The sequence below is a fragment of the Triticum dicoccoides genome, chromosome 4A (genome assembly GCF_002162155.2).
Source record: "Triticum dicoccoides isolate Atlit2015 ecotype Zavitan chromosome 4A, WEW_v2.0, whole genome shotgun sequence".
In the NCBI taxonomy this organism is placed as follows: Eukaryota; Viridiplantae; Streptophyta; class Magnoliopsida; order Poales; family Poaceae; genus Triticum; species Triticum dicoccoides.
In genome coordinates this window covers 124,851,122-124,864,748 of record NC_041386.1, presented here as the reverse complement: position 1 = coordinate 124,864,748, position 13,627 = coordinate 124,851,122, and the positions used below count along the sequence as shown (strand labels likewise).

At 44.2% G+C, this 13,627-nt stretch overlaps 1 pseudogene; it reads left to right on the top strand.

Moving 5' to 3' along the window:
* The window catches only part of LOC119288765, a 30,849-nt pseudogene extending 22,101 nt beyond the window's left edge, over nucleotides 1-8,748 (top strand).
* The last annotated feature ends 4,879 nt before the right edge of the window (nucleotides 8,749-13,627 follow it).

Below are 13,627 nucleotides of genomic sequence, written 5' to 3'. Positions count from 1 at the left end.
GTTCTATTCGAACCATCATACATACTCGACTGTGCATAGGGGTACACGACTCATCCTACCCTAGGGGTTCTCAGACTCAGTAACCATGCCTTGTGCCTCGTGCAGTCTTCTGAGTTTTCCTCAGGTGTTGCTACGTCTCTTGTAGTTGTTCGATGAAATGATCTGGGTTGAGCCTGAAGAGTCTTCAACAACTTCTCGCCTTTCTAAGTGATGGGGTGATGGTGGCTCCTCGTAGCTGGCATTGACTCGGTCTTCTGTTGTCTTCTTAATCATGACGACCCCTTTTGCCTTCTAAGGCGTCGACGGTACCAGGTAGGTAATCCCTTATGCAATGATATTAACAAGGCATAGTAGAGGTCCAACACGTCGGTTACGTTGATGAAAACATCGACACCAAGAGTGGGGGATGAAGAGAACCATTTTCCTACTCACGATAGTGAGGCGGGCCAAATGGCAAGGTTCTCATCCACCGGTGGTTGCCGATACAACAACGGTAAGGACATGATTGCTCTATTAGCGATGTCTATCATGGTCTTGCATATTCTATGCCCTGATCATCGTAGGCTAAGGTTGCATCATCTTGGGGCAGTGTCAAGGGTGTCACCATCTCCTGGGTCTTCAGGTCCTCATTCCTTAAGGATGTATCTTCTGTTGGTATCGTCTTGTTGTGATGTCGCCAATCTTGTGTTCAAGAGATGTGGGTGAATGTCTGGCAAGGCATCTTCCTTCTAGATTATCCACGAGGATTACAAGGAATCCAGTGGTTAGAGGCATAAGGGTTATAGCGACCAAAGGTTTTGAAGGGGAAGAGATCGATAGGGAAAGTATACCTTAGTTCTCTAAAAACTGAGAAGGGAAGAGAAGTATAGATAGTTTTGACAACAAGTAGTAGTTTTGAAAATAGTTTTACCCTAACTAACGACCATGCTAACTAAGGCTTCCTACAGTTAGGATGGCTCTGATACCAGCTCTGTGGGGACCCCGACTCATAAGTCGTGATCACCGAATGCACGTGTACAGTGATCCCAGAGATCAATGCTCACTGAACACACAGAAGCTGAATAACAAGAGTCTTACATCCATACATACCGTATTACACAAGTAGGACCATTATGGTCAAGTCTTGAGTATAACATCACAGCGGAAATCTTCGTCAATAACTTGGACCCATGCCATCTGCCTTAACCCTACAGGCATTCTGACTGGGAAGCGTCCTAGCTCGCATGTTCGTCACCGAAGTACTCTTCTTCATATCATGTTCTTTCATGCCTGGCCAATAAAATAACCAGTGGCAAGCCAATGAGTACTTTGAATGTACTCGCAAGCAACCCATGTTTTGGTTCAAGATACAACAATGCATGATATAGGTAATTTTTTTTGCGGAAAGCTAGTTTTTGAGTGCAATGACATGTTCAACAACTTGTAAGACATGCATCAGGATAATTCAAGTAACCAAGAGGACAGGTTACAGATATCAACACAAAGGGAGTGGGCTCCAACCCAACTCATCCATGTCAAGTCCTTTGACTTGACCCAAGTAGTTCTTCCCACACACACTGGTTTGTAAACAAGTGGACGTAGCCCAAGAGCGGTTACCCAACTGTCCTTGACCCTGGACACGGCTATTCGAATAGTTTTACACTCTGCAGAGGTTGCACACTTTACCCACAAGATCCGGGGAACTTCCGTGTCATCCACGACCCGCAGTACCTCAAGTACCCGGGGTAAGCACCCGATCACTATCTTTCCCTAGACGACACTAACATGGAGTCCACTCGATTGGTAGTAACCCCCGTGCCCAACATTTCACAACTTAAAATTGTGGAGCCTCGCTCCCATATTCATCACATACCACTGGCACGGGGTACCAACGGTGTGTCCGGTGCCCCATAAAAATGTTCTTGGACGCCCTACCTGGCACGACCCCGTCCCGAGAGAGAGCACCAACTCTCCCCCGTCACTAGTAATGCGGGCTCCAAGCTAGTATCGGCCTAGGTAATCAATAATGCCCTTTCCCATACAAGGGTAGAGTGGTTGCGCATGTAAGGTTGGAATAATGGTCGCAACTTAAACCAATCCGTTTTGAAAAACAACACACACAATTGCCTCGGTACACCACTTCGTCATCAAGTGGTTACCCAACTCATCATTTCCCTCGGGCATAAGTGGCACCCTACAGGGTTTTCGAAAAGTCCTTTGAAAATACTTTGTCTCCATCACCATGCATATTCCCATCCCTTTTGCGTAGCACTACTTAGCATCCTATCTACTCCCACCGGCATAACCCTCATAAGGAGGTAGGTTCATGCACAATGCAAGTATCAACGAGGAGGTAACAGAGGCAACCCATCAAAGTGGTTACCATCTCATCATGATTCCAATGCAACACTAATAAAGTGCTATATGACACGCATAAAAAGGGATTCATAAATATGGTCTAAGGGCTACTTGCCTGTTTTAACAAAGTCTTCGAGGTCTTCAAATATCTCTGGTCCAACTCCAAGCATTTCGTCTACTTTGTCAACTATCGTCGAAAGCAACCATAATAAGCAACACAACAAGGCAGGAAATGAAAGTGCTCTAAAAATATTAATTTGACTTTTCTAGGACATCTCTGGTTATATGAAAATTAAACAGAGTGGTTTCATTGGAATTGGGTCAGTGGATATTTCTAAACATTTGGATATGATGGAATCAAGGGGTTTACGGATTTGCAAGAGGTGCACAAAAATATTATTTTGAAAAATGAGCAAGGATAGCCATTTAACAAGGCATGATTTTAGAAGCATCTAGGAGTTGGTTTCACTGGTTTTGGAGTTCAAATGATTTCTCTATGAATTTGCAAAGTTGGCTATATATGAAGAAATAGACCATTATTTGAGGTGATGCAGAAAGTATTAGTAAAAATGTTCAAAAACTAAGTTTTGAACTTATAGACATATAGGATTTTGAATCATGGAATTTGGATAAAAAATGGGCTCTCTGTGATTTTCTAAAGTTTATCACAGAAATGGAAAAAATAGGATTTTGATAAATATTTGTGAAATAGATACTTGTGGAAAATGTGCAAATAGCACCATGAGATAGGGCATGATTTTAGAAACTACTAGAAATTTGAATCATCAAATTTGGAGGTAATATGAATATTTGGGAGATTTTACCAATTATCTGGGAAAAGAAAATAAGAAAAAGACTATACCCTTATTCTGCGGATGGGCGAGAGATAGGCATGGGCCGCCCAGCTGCATGGCTACGCACGGGCGGTCGACGCAGGAGGCGTACTCGAGGGAAATACGCCTTCCCCGAGCGAAGGCGTCAGCGGGCAGAGCCCGTGTCCACTTAACGAGGCGGGGCCCTCCTGTCAGGTTCGTCCTCCACCTCCCGCGCGGGTGTGACAGGAGACAGAGGAGGTTCTCGACGCCGGTCGCCGGTGCTACAGGGCGTCTCCGGCGATGTTCTGCCCACCGGCGTGCTCAGGGGACCCAGCCACGTCCAACCGTGGGTGGCACGGTCGCCTAGGGGCACCGGGTTGAGCAAGGCGTCGACCGCAGCGGACGAGGCTGACGGTGGTGATGCAGCTTGATGGAACAGCCACGGGGAGGAGGGGGAGAAGCACGGGAGGGGCTCGCGGTGACGGTGTAGGTGCTCTAGTGCGGTCTAGAGGGGAGGAGGAGGAGTGGTGGGTGCGAATTTAGGCGGAGGCCGACAGCAAGGCTCCGGCCATGGTGGCGGATGGAGAGCGCGAGGAGGGGAGGGTTGGTCCAGGGGGTCGCTGGGAGGGAGAGAGAGCGAACAGAGGCCAGAAAGGGCCCGGGGGTGGCCTTTTATAGCGGGGCGATGGTGCACCATGGGATCGTGCGCCAGCGAGCTCGTGCTCGTCGCTACGGGCCTTGGGAAGGTGCTGCGCCGAGTCTAGGGACTTCGTGGAGGTGGACTACGCCCAGGGGGAGAAGAGAGGGAGCGGGGAATGCGTCAAAGCGGGTCCCCGCCGCGGCCAGCGACTGGCGCGCTCGGGCGGCGCTCTGTCCGCACGCGAGGAGAGCCGGAGAGGGAGAGAGAGGAGGGGGACGACTTTGTAGCGTGCTGCGGACGTCGAGGTGACCTCGGGGGACACGAGGGGGAGGCCCTAGGTGGCCGGAGGCGATTGGAAGGGGGCGGCTACAGTGCGGGTGTGCACCGTAGCGTGTTCTGGAGCACGCCAATTGCATGTCAGGGCATGCCTTTGGCTTGTAGGGCGTGGCCACTTGTGTCTATGTTGTTTAGGGAGGAGTAAACAAAGGGGAGAGGGCCTTGGATGCCCTGGACAGCCAGTAGGAGAGGAGAGAGGTTGAGGGAGAGAGGGAAATGGGCTGTCCAGAGAGAGAAAATGGGGGTTTACCCCTCCAATAATTGAGCAATGACCAGGGGAGAGTTACTGCAGGTAGGAGAAGACTAGGAGGAGCTGTGGTAAAAAGTTGAGCTCAAGGAGATTAGTGGAAGGGGTCAAAATGGTGTTTTTGGAAAAATGGCAGAAGGTGTTTGATGATGGTTTGGGCCAGCTGTTGTTTTCCTACTGCCATGAGACTCCACAGGGTGAAGGGAAACATATAATTAGGGCCTTCTACCAATCTGGAGCTGATTTGGGCAAAGTTGCCAATGAAACTTTTGTAAACCCTAGAAATGAGCAGAAATAGACTTGTGTAGATCTAGTTGAGCATAACACTTCTCCTTGATGCACTACTTGGTGTAGTGGCCTCATTTGGTCATGTGAACATGCTCACAAAAGTTGGGGTTAAGGGGAGAAAGTTGGTAGTACAAACTTGCTCAAATTAGGTTCTGAACAGAAAGGGTTATGGGGCATTTTGGTGGACCATAATGACCTTGATTGAAGTGAGGATTTGCAAGATCATCACAATATGCATTTGTGACTTGCTGGATTTTTCTTGGATTTTTATGGAAATATTTCCTGTAGAAATATTTCAAATCCTTGAAATGGGCAGAAATGGTTTTGGGAGGTTTTGTTCAATATTTTGAACTTGACCATGTGTTGAAACTCTTATATATGTAAAATATATGTCCACTGAGGTTCCCTGATTTTTGTCAAATATTTTTAAAATAATAAAATAATTTTTCCCTATTAAAGACCATTTCTGGCCTTTAGAAAAAGCTTTTAAATAAAATAGGAAAATAACTTTTAAAATTATATTTTTGGGGTTTATGGGAATCCTATATCTAATAGGTTTCAAATATACCTTTTGAAATATTTTTCATACCCCAAATCAGGTACTTGCAGTGCAAACCTCAATCCAGGGGTTTTTGGAAAACTAATTTTTGAAAATACTTTTTGGCCAAATTATTTTTGTAAGAAAATACTATATTGCTCTATACACATGGCATGATCATTGGGCAGAAGTTTGGGGCAAGGAGATGAAGTATAGAAGGTGGAGTTGTGTTAACTTTAAAGAACACTTGAAAACACAGAGAGAAAACGAACTCCAAATAAAAGCCAAATAATGCAAAAGTTTTTGTCAAACCACACTTTATCAAGATTTATTAGCTTAAGTGTTGTGGCATGAAAATCAGGGTGTGACAAAAACGAGAGGCAAATGGCAAATAATGTAAATTGCGGGGAGATGAGATTTGTTATTAGGAACCTGGTTATGTTGAAGATCCTCCCCGGCAACGGCGCCAGAAATTCCTTTTGATTGCTTCCTGACTATAGCGCCAGAAAACTCCTGTCTGCTAGGATTACGTCGGTATTTCCCCAAAGAGGGAGGGATGATGTAGCACATCAAAGGTAGGTATTTCCCTTAGTGATGAAACCAAGGTTATCGAACCAGTAGGAGAACCACGCAACACAACGTAAATAGCACCTGCACACAAATAACAACACCTCGCAACCCGACATGTTAAAGGGGTTGTCAATCCCTTTCGGGTAACGATGCCAAAAATTTGTAGTAGATTGAAATAATAGATCGTAAATAATATAAAGTGCAGGAAAATATTTTTGTATTTTTGGTTCAACAGATCTGAATAAAAATGCAAAGGAAAAGTAGATCGCAAGCAAATATATGAGAAAGAAGACCCGTGGGGCGTATGTTTCACTAGTGGCTTCTCTCGAGAAAGATAGCAAATAGTGGGTGAACAAATTACTGTTGGGCAATCAATAGAACCTCAAATAATTATGAAGATATCCAGGCAATGATCATTACATAGGCATCACGTCCAAGATTAGTAGACCGACTCCTGCCTGCATCTACTACTATTACTCCACACATCGACCGCTATCCAACATGCCTCTAGTGTATTAAGTTCATGGAAAAAGGGAGTAATGCAATAAGAACGATGACATGATGTAGACAAGATCTGTTTATCTGTTGCGTAGATATAGATCCCATCTTTTTATCCTTAGTAGCAACGATACATACATGTCGGTTCCCTTTCTGTCACTGGGATCAAGCACCGTAAGATCGAACCCACTACCGGGCACCTCTTCCCATTGCAAGATAAATAGATCACGTTGGCAAAACAAAACCCAAATATCGGAGAAGAAATACGAGGCTATAAGAGATCATGCATATAAGAGATCAAAGAAACTCAAATAACTTTCATGGATATAAGAAGATATGACTGATCATAAACTAAAAGTTCATCAGATCCCAACAAATACACCGCAAAAAGAGTTACATCATATGGATCTCCAAGAGACCATTGTATTGAGAATTCAGCGAGAGAGAGAAAGCCATCTAGCTACTAACTACAGACCTGAAGGTCTACAAAGAACTACTCACACATCATCGGAGAGGCACCAGTGGAGGTGGTGAACCCCATCTGAGATGGTGTATAGATTGGATCTGGTGGTTCTGGACTCTGTGGCGGCTGGATGAATATTTCGTCGACGCTTCTAGGGTTCCGGTATTTTGGGGCTATTTATAGACCAAAGAGGCAGTCCGAGGGGCACCTGAGGTGGGCACAACCCACCAGGGCATGCCTGCGCTTCCTGGCGCACCCTGGTGGGTTGTCCCCTCCTCGGGACTCCCCCAGGTGCAACCAGGTCCCACCATGTTCCTTCTGGTCCATAAAAAATCACCATAAAGTTTCGTGGCATCTGGACTCTGTCTGATATTGATTTTCTGCGATGTAAAAAACACGGAAAAACATGAACTGGCACTTGGCACTATGTCATTAGGTTAGTACCAAAAAATGATATAAAATGATTATAAAACATCCAAGATTGATAATATAACAACATGGAACTATCAAAAATTATAGATACGTTGGAGACGTATCAATCGGGGAAAGATTCAGGAGGCATGAGGAGTTCTTGCAGACTCTCAAGGATGGTGTCAAGATCGCCAGCGGGTTCAGAGCGATTCATCAGTGGCATGACACAGCGGGCTGAGGAGTACCACCAGAAGAGCTTCGTGCTCATGGAGTACGCGATCAAGCAACACGAGAGCAGAGGGCAACCACCACCTCGGCAAGCGGTGCCGTGGAGGAAGGAGAGGACCTTGTGGACGCGCTCTTGAGGATACGCAAGGAATGTGGCCTCGACATGCCCCTTACCATGGGAATGATCAAAGCAGTTATACTTGTAAGTGCAACAATTTCTTTGCTTCTGCCTTCCCTCTTCTAGCAGTTATACTTTGGCCACAGAGTTCCGTAAGAAATATGCCGTGTTTTTTTAAATTGGAATGATTTGGGGATTAAGCACGAGTCACCACGCCACCTCGCAATTGATGTAGTATTAAACAAAATTAATTATACATTTTTTGATAGTTCATTTCGTGATTGATTCTGTTTATTATCAATATGTTGTTGTCAATGTTAAAATTGTTTCATAATTTGAGTCAAACCAAACCAATTGACCAACATATAATTAAAAAGTTCAAGTACTTAAAAATGATGGAGTAGTTACAACAAAACAAAAAGGGTCAAGTATTTTGAAACGAGAGAGTAGCTTGCAAGACACAAGTGTCTCTTAATTCATTTTATTTTTCTTGAGTTCACACATAATCGAAGAATTGTTATATTTTATACTCGCTATTATTCGAGGATTTGCTACATGATATCTCACTGCATATGGGTGACAATCCAAAACTTCCTAGAATACGTAGCAATTCCAAATTTCATCAAATCGGCAAATTGCAGGATCTGTTTGGTGCCGGAAGCAAGACATCAACTATAACTCTTCAATGGGCCATGTCAGAGCTCATGAGGTCCCCAAATGTGATGCAGAAGGCACAAGCCAAAGTATGCAAGAACCTCCAAGGAAAGCCGAAGGTGATCGAGGCTGACTTGATCAATCTCAAGTACCTCAGACTCGTCATCAAGGAGACAATGAGGCTTCATTCAGCTGCACCATTGCTTCTCCCTAGGGAGGCAAGTGATACTTGCAAAATCCTTGGGTATGATGTCCCCGAGGGCACCACGATGTTGGTGAACACATGGGAAATCGGAAGAGACCCTAGGCACTGGGAATACCCTAAGGATTTCAAAGCAGAGAGATTTGAATCTGGCATGGTTGATTTCAAAGGAACAGACTTTGAGTACATACCATTTGGGGCAGGTCGAAGGATGTTCCCTAGAATGATGTTTGCGCAGGCTAGGATCGAGATTGTATTGGCCGCACTTCTCTACCACTTCGACTGGGAGCTCCCAGGAGGGGTGAGACCAGATGAGCTAGACATGACTGAGGAGATGGGCCTCACTGTCCGACGGAAGAACAATCTGTACCTGCACGTCGTGGTTCGTGTGCCCCCAGTTTAATTTGCACTTGCATTGATATGTGACGACAGAATCCTAAGTATGCATGCCTTCTATTTCTTTGTCTAGTGCGAAGACTTATTAAGAAGTATAGTTAATTACTGCATCGCTTCAAGTTAAGCGTTGAGTTATGTGTCTAAGTATGGCGCGTGTTGCTGCGCCCATCAATTTTTTCAATCAAATGATAGGAATTTTTACCAATATTTGGAGGCATGATCACTACCCAGGTCTAAACGAATAAATAAATCTGTGGTGGTTCAAATCACAACACGACACCTATAATTCACCGAATTCATACATATTAACCAGAAACAGTACTCAAGATGCCAGTCTAGTTAACATATTGTCAAACATACTTGTAGCAAGTATCAACTTAAAGCGTGTAACCAAACAATTGTAGTATAACTTCACTCTAAATAGAAAAGATGGCTAATTAGTGAATTAAACTTGAGACCGCCTTTTGCAACGTAATTAAATCCTTCATCTCTTAATTCAAATGCCTCATATATTCCAAAAAAATCAATTTAGAAAAGGAAAGGAAAAAGAAAGAAGGTCGTAGAGTAAAAAGGCTATCGCTCTTGCCTATGTCGGCACACCATCTCCATTACCCTAGCTTCGACAATGGCTGTAGCATAAACAATAAAAATTGGATTTAGCACACAAATAAAAATACACGGCTTGTACATCCTAGAGCATAAAACAAAAATAGTTCTCAATACTTAAAATTATTGGACAAGGCAAACAAAGACTTATGATGAATTCATACCAATAATTTTGTTACTACGGATCTATGATTTTTGGAGTAGTACTTCGAGCACAGAATAGCTTACACGATCGGCAACGAGGATGCAGAACTGGGCTTGTTCTCTTTAGTGTCATCATATACCTTAAGATCCATCTAGTAATTGGATCTATTCTTCATGCCCCATATATCACCATGTTATTTGTTTAAGAAAGTAATAAATCTTATCCAACAACAACATGTCTCACTTCATCTATCCTTGTGCTTCATCTATGGACAAGTGATGAGGACTAATAAAAAGAAAGTTCTAGCAGACCTTACATATTTATGAATTCTAATGAACAAATTTTACTTTCACATTAAATAATGCACACAAAGTCAAAGTTTTCTCGTAAAATAGAGTTAAATTAATAGCTACATATTCGCATAATGTTGATCTATATGCTCAGAAGTGCAACTGGTGAAATAGAAGAACCGATAAGTTCAAGATCACAGGAATAACCTGGTCTACACAAAGTGTTAGATAAAATTTTCATCAACAAGGGACTAACTAAAAAAGGATTTTTCTGTGCACTATCAAAGAAGTGACCAAACACCGTTTGAGCAACATGAATGTTTGTACATAGAAAAGGAAATTGCAATTCGCTAGTCATTGCAGATTTTCCAATTGTAATGTTGTAGTCTTATAAGATGCTCTACGCATAAAAAACTGTGTTTTATCAATTACAACACCATGTTAGAAATGAAGCTCACTCAAACAAATGATGCGAAACAAAACTCCCAAATGAAATGTGATCCAGTATCTATACTTGACAAAAGGGAAACGATCTCTAATCTAGTATCATTTCCTGACTTAGAAGAAACTTGTGTGGTGAAAGGAAAACAAGACATTCCACATGAGTAATTATTTGATTACAACAACCAACATGTTTTCCATACTATAAGGCCCCATTCATCAACTGCCTGGTTCCACGAACTGCTGGACTCCGGCTAGCGAAATGACTCCCTGCTCCATGGAAGAAATCCTATACGTACACCTGTAGCAACAATACTAGAAACGACAAAAAAGTAGTTCCTGATTGTCCATGGCATATGAGGAAGGAAATCATGATGGTAAACACTCCCCATGATCTTGAACCAACACATTTTCTACCTGATATATGGTAAGTTTCAAATGAACATCATTTGAAGAATGAACTATGGAGGTTAATTGCATAGGTATAGTGAGTCAATGGTGTACCCCTCAGAGCATCTCCAACAGGCGCCTAAAAAGAGCTCCAAGGTGCCACCTCAACAACTATATTCTAAATTGTTAAGCCTCGCAACCCTTTCCTTTGTATCGAACCTTTCCCACTTTCCTTACTTTCCCTCCTCACTCAAACTTCAAAAAGTCCTTCCATGAATTTAGGGAAGGAAAACCACCTCTGACTTCACCAAGTCTCCCTTTCTTTCGTCGAGTGCGCTAAAAAATATCGTATTTTGGGTGCTGAACAGCTCCAATAGGTGCTGTAAAATATTGCGCCCACAAAAAATTTTTGGGCACGCGCTGAAAAACGCTATCGCGCATAGCATATTTTGGGCTCAGGATTGCGGGCGCTTCGAAATTTGCACTCCGTGCTTTCTTGGGCGCGTGTTTTTGGGCGTCTGCTAAAGCAATGTCGGTCCCAACGCATTAAAAGTGGTATAGTGGCGCGCTATAACTTTTATTGGGTGCGAAATTTTTGTGCGGTTGTTAGAGATGCTCTCACACAGGGAAATTAAAGACCATTTAGCACAATAGTTCATCATGTCCATTGTATCAAACACATGACATGTAAACTGTTAAGGAAATCAATGCCTGGAATGTTTTAAGAAATAAGGGATATGATAACTTAACCGGGAAGAGAGTTTGGTTGAGAAAATGAGCCTGCTGGAAGCATCGTGCCCACTGTTGTCCGACTTGTAGACGCTAGGTTCGTGACTACTGGGAACCTAGCCGCCGCCCTCGCAGCAGCAGAGTTGGACGGTTCAGTGCCATCCTTGTAGTGGCCCTCCTTGTACCCGTTGGCCCCAGGAGGAACCGGGATCCAGGCTATGCGCGGGAGGCGCTGAATGGGCTTGGGGCCGGTGTGGTGGTGCATGCGTACTCGTGGAGGATTCGAGGGTAGGGTTTGTTCCGGGTGCGCACGGTGAGGCAGTCGATGGTAGGACAACGACTTGCGGTGGTCTGCACGACAATATCGCTTAGGCGCATGTTGAGACGGCGGCACAGGGAGGAAGGTGGAGAGCGAAGTGGGCTCGGCCGCGGGGCCCTCGGGCAGTAGCGCAGCCGTTGTGTCTCTTCAAACAGCAACAACTCCGACGGGTGGAGGAGATGGAGATGGTCATGTGTGGCGCCGCCACGGGAGATGCGTAATACGCGGTTGGGAGGGGGAGTGAAACTGAAACTTGTGGAACCGGAGGAAATACCTAACGCCGATCATGACTGTCCGTCCGTGATCGTACGTTAATTTGCATGGACTAATGAGAAGGCTCCGATTCGGCTTCGGGAATAGCGGCCCCTCAGGATATCCGGCCCAGGAACAACCCACGCTCGAGGGCAGACGCATCAGACGACTGAGGATGATCTGGGCAAGAAATCCGATGGTCAGAAATGTGAAGCACTGAGAGGGCTTGCTTTAGGTGCGGTTATATTGTCCTTAATATAGCGCATAGTATAATACATAGAGTATAGTATCATAGATCATATTTATTGCCATGCATGACACAAATTAGCATCGCATTTAACATGATATGGTATCTACCTATATGTTACTCTAACTCTCTCTCTATATATTTAATTCTTTGTCACATCAGCATACTTGCTATTTCTGAGTGCATGATATTGTCGGCTATGATACCACCACTATGGCCTGCCTTATATAGTGGGGAGTATCATATACTATATATAGTATCATGCATATGATACTAGTGTATGATACTACATACGTACCTTCATAGTGCATATATAGTATCATAGAGTAGTATATATCATAGATGACCGTATTTATGGCCATGCATGACACAAAGTAGTATAACATTTATTATATATGTTACGGTATTGTAACGCCCTCGATGCGGCTATCTCCTACGTGTCGAAGCACGACTTAGAGGCATAACCGCATTGAAAGCAATGTCACAAGTAAGGTAATCTTCACAACAACCCATGTAAATAGATAAAAGGGGAAAAGGTACGTAGTTTGCTTACACTCGCCACGTCACACAAATACATGAATAACATTACATTCATCCAATACACTCATGGTCCGACTACGGTACCAAAATAAAGATCAACCCCCACACGCGACAAAGTCCCTGATCGCCCCAACTGGGCACCACTACTGATCATCTGGGAAAGACACATAGTAACGGCGAGAGTCTTCATCGAACTCCCATTTGAGCTCAAGCGCATCGTCTGGAGCGGTATCATCGGTCCATGCATCTGGTTTGGAAGTAATCTGTGAGTCACGGGGACTCAGCAAACTCGCACCCTCGCGATCAAGACTATTTAAGCTTATAGGTAAGACAAGGTATGATGTGGAGCTGCAGCAAGCGACTAGCATATATGGTGGCTAACATAAGCAAATGAGAGCGAGAAGAGAAGGCAAAAGCACGGTCGAACAACTATGATCAAGAAGTGATCCTAGTACAACCTACATCAAGCATTACTCCAACACCGTGTTCACTTCCTGGACTCCGCCGAGAAGAGACCATCACGGTAACACACGCGGTTGGTGCATTTTAATTAAGTTAAGTTTCATGTTATCTACAACCGGACATTAACAAATTCCCATCTGCCCATAACCGCGGGCACGGCTTTCGAAAGTTCAAATCCCTGTAGGGGAGTCCCAACTTAGCCCATCACAAGCTCTCACGGTCAACGAAGGATATTCCTTCTCCCAAGACAATCCGATCAGACTCGGCATCCCGGTTACAAGACATCCTTGACAATGGTAAAACAAGTCCAGCAACATTGCCCGAATGTGCCGACAAATCCCGATAGGAGCTGCACATATCTCGTTTTCAGGGCACACTCAGATGAGCGCTCCATACAACTAAAACCAAACCTCGAGTTTCCTCGAGGGGGCACTGCACAGGGCTCTAGTTTGGACCAACACTCAG